Source organism: Tachysurus fulvidraco, chromosome 5 (genome assembly GCF_022655615.1).
Source record: "Tachysurus fulvidraco isolate hzauxx_2018 chromosome 5, HZAU_PFXX_2.0, whole genome shotgun sequence".
Lineage (NCBI taxonomy): Eukaryota > Metazoa > Chordata > Actinopteri > Siluriformes > Bagridae > Tachysurus > Tachysurus fulvidraco.
In genome coordinates, this window is record NC_062522.1 from 4,318,370 (window position 1) to 4,322,732 (window position 4,363).

Consider the following 4,363-nt stretch of genomic DNA (forward strand, 5'->3'; position numbering starts at 1 on the left):
ACATATACTGTACATACACATATACTGTACATAAACACACACGTACACACACACACACGTACACACACACAAACACACACACACACACACACTACCACACACACCCACACACACACACACACACACCACACACACACACACATATACTGTACATACACACACCAGACACACACACACACACACACACACACCAAACCACACCCACACACAAACACACACACACAACACACACACACAAACACACACACACCACACACACACACACCCACATATACTTTAACATACCACACACAACACACACACACAAACACACACACACACACACACACACACACACACACACACACACACACACACACACATACTGTACATACACACACACACACACACACACACACACACACACACACACACACACACACACACACACACACACACACACACACACACACACACACACACACACACACACACACACACATATGTCATGCTCAGCTTCCTGTATAATAATTAAAAAATGAAATGTTTAGGTCACGCCCACTTTGGGTTTCCATCTGAACTCAGACCCAGATGAATATTTGGAGTAAACAGATCTGATGCCCATTTACGTAAATGAGTCCGAATCTTACTACATAATAAAGGTGTTAAAAAAAAAACAAATAACAAGAACAAATGACCCAAAAGTGACAAATCTGTGAAGGTGGGAAGTGATAGAGTGTGTATGTGAAAGAAAAAAGAGAAAGAGAGACAGAAAATAGAGTGGCGAGCTAGCAGGAATGAATCAGACGGAGTGAGAGAGAGGAAACGGAGGATGACACACTCATCCCTCGTGGTTGGATCGCACAGTGGCGGGTTTGTGCGTGTGTGTGTGTGTGTGTGATTTAGTGTGTGTGTGTCCAGGCCTTGGGTTAGTGTGGTGGGGGTTAGTTCTCTCTCTCTCTCTCTCTCTCTCTCTCTCTCTCTCTCTCTCTGTTTCTCCTCCTCTGCGTGCCAGTGAGGGCTTGTTTGCCTCAGAAAGCATGCACAGCGCTCCCTGGAGAGGCCATGGCGGTTTGTTGTGCGATCTTATCTGGCGCGTGCCTGGGCCGTCTTTTCCCACACTCTGCACGATGCTCTGCCAAATGGAGAAAGAAGCAAAGGAAAAAAAAACAGAAAGAAAAAGGGAGGGAGGGAGGGAGGAAGGAAAAGAGGGAGGAACGCAGCAGAAAGCCCTGGCCTGTCAACATTACACGGACTTGACAGCCGTGACATAGCGCCCCTCTGCTTTTTTTTTTTTCCTCCGTCAATACAGTTTCTCTCTCACACCGAGATATTTTAAAGCTTTTCATCGGCTCACTCTCTTTCTCTCTCTCCCTCCCTCCCTCCCTTCCTCCCTCCTTTCTCTATATACTTTCCCTCCCTCCTTCTCTTCATCCACTTCATTCCTTCACCTTCCTCCCCTTCTTTTTTTTTTTTTTTTTTTTTAAAAAAAAAAGCACCTCTTCAATTCCATGCTTCTCCCTTTAATTTCACGTCTTATGCAATTAGGTCTCGAGGCCCTGGCGCGCCTTCGGATGGCTAGTATGAAAACATTTCTGACATATTTGCGAGATCAAAATGGTGGCCTGGGTGTGTGGGTGAATGCGGGCTTTATGGCGGTGTCACGCTGAGACCGGCCTCTACACTGGAGCCAGACTCCTGGAGAGAAGCTGCACTCAATAGCGCTCTCCGGGTCCTTCTTCTCTGTGTGGGTATCCTGCTTTGATGCAATGACTCATAGCTCATTTAAACGTATTTTTCACACGTCCCAAACGTAACAAGTGCCTCTTACTCGAGTAATACTTCGGAGGCGGTCGTGTCCGAATCGAGCGTCGTGCTCTTTGAAGTCAGTTGTGATCCATAATCTGATAATGAACCATAGAATCTATAAACCACTCAGTGTCATGAAGTTAAAGGAAAATAATCAACGATTGCTGGAGTTACTGTTACCCCCTGGACGTTAGGGGTTATTCTCCTATAACGGACATTGTACACCACAGCTATCTGCCAGTGATTAAAAAAAACAACATATTGTACTTTTTATCCATTTACAGTAACAGAAAATCCACAAAACACAAATTACCTACGACACTGGAGACTCAAATGTTAAAGACTTCACTCATTTACTACCGCTTTATCCGAACCACTCGGGTCACGGGGAGCCTGTGCCTATCTCAGGCGTCATCGGGCATCGAGGCAGGATACACCCTGGACGGAGTGCCAACCCATCACAGGGCACACACACACTCTCATTCACTCACACACTCACACACTACGGACAATTTTCCAGAGATGCCAATCAACCTACCATGCATGTCTTTGGACCGGGGGAGAAAACCGGAGTACCCGGAGGAAACCCCCGAGGCACGGGGAGAACATGCAAACTCCACACACACACAAGGTGGAGGCGGGAATCGAACCCCCAACCCTGGAGGTGTGAGGCAAACGTGCTAACTACTAAGCCACCGTGCCCCCCCTGTTAAAGACTTCATCATAAAAAATAATTATAATTTATCTTTATTAAAGATTAAAGCCAATGTTTTCTGTTTGATTATCAGTGATGAATTTGGTTTGGTTTCTCATCCATTTACAACACAAGCTGAATATGGACATGTGGGCGGAGCTTGACACGATGAACCATAAACTAATGTCCTGGGTTGTGACATATTTTCTAGTCCTATTTATTTAATTGTTTTTAAATGGAATCTTTTTTCATGAGTTTTTATGATAATCGATTGTTTCAAAAATTTGTTTTGATTTAATTTCCCCCATGTTTTTTTTCCGCCAAGTTCAAGTTCAGCAAAAATTTAAATTGCTTCCTGTTTGCTGTGATTCCACGTTTCTACTGAAGAACAGACAAGATTTCAGATTTTTCCTTTTTTTCCCCCTCTTTGTTTCTTATATTTACATTTATTTATCATGACTTCTATATGTGTGCACATCGTAATAGCAGAAACAAAAGTATTGGCACCCTTAGCTTGAGTTGCCTCGTTTCAGTCGGCCGCTCAAACCTTGAAAAACAAACTTTGCATCGCTCGATAGTTAACTGTGTAAAATATATGAGTAAAATTTCTAGAAGTATTTTGGCCAGGTTTATGATTAGGTGATTTTATAATAATAAAAAAAAAAAAACTCTGGATAATTGGATCATAGTCATATAACGGTCCACACACTACGACCTCTAGAGAAGGTTCAATTTTCAATTGAATTGAATTGAATTGAATTTATTTGTACAGAACTTTTAACAATTCACATTGTCTCAAAGCAGCTTTACAGAAGTATAGAAACAGAAGAGAAAAAAAAGAATATATATATATATATATATAAGAAAAATAAGAATAAGAATACAAATAAATAAATTAATACATAGCTTGAATACATACAGTAGCTACAGAGCTAAGTATTCAAAACAACAGCTCTAAACGATAAAATCCAGTCCGGAGAAACACAAAATGTGTCTAATATCAAGACGTAGATCAGATGATCAGAACTCAACATGGCTGCAATTTCAGTCCTTTCTGCACAAAAGTATCCGATGTACAGATTCCTCAGTAACACGGTGTAGTGAGGGAACCTGTGTGTGTGTGTGTGTGTGTGTGTGTGTGTGTGTGTGTGTGTGTGTGTGTGTGTGTGTGTGTGTGTGTGTGTGTGTGTGTGTGTGTGGGAGGGACGGAGGTGAGATAGCACGTCTTGCAAGGACGGCAAAAAAAGAAACAGTGAGCAGGGCGATCTCAGGGTCAATCTGGTGCTGACCCTCTGTCTACTCTGAGCGAGCGTCTGCCTCTGCATAGTGTCAGTACTGATTTTACTTCCCTGTGGGTCTGCTTCATGCCTCAAAAATATAGAGAAAGAGAGAGAGAGAGAGAGAGAGAGAGAGAGAGAGAGAGAGAGAGAGAGAGAGAGAGTTGTTGCTTATATACTAATATAATAATATACTTTACATAATATATACTTTATCTAGAAGAAGAAGATGAAGAAGAAGACGAAGAAGAAGAAGAAGAAGAAGAAGAAGAAGAAGAAGAAGAAGAAGAAGAAGAAGAAGAAGAAGAAGAAGAAGCAAGACATGATATTTTTACACAAAAATAATCATCTTCTAAGTTACTCACCAAGTATCGCAATTTATAATTTTCCTACTTATACTTTACTTACAGATTGCAAACAAATAGAATATAGATGCAGGTATAGGATCCTTATGTCAAAGCCTGAAGGTGTCTTTATTTCTATTCTTCATTTGTGCTTTTATTAACAGTAATCAGGTTCCTTAGTTTGTGCCTGTAGTTTAGATTATTTTTTTCCTGCCTTTAAGTCCAATCACTTATTCAGGAACTGTGTTGGTTCCTTTATA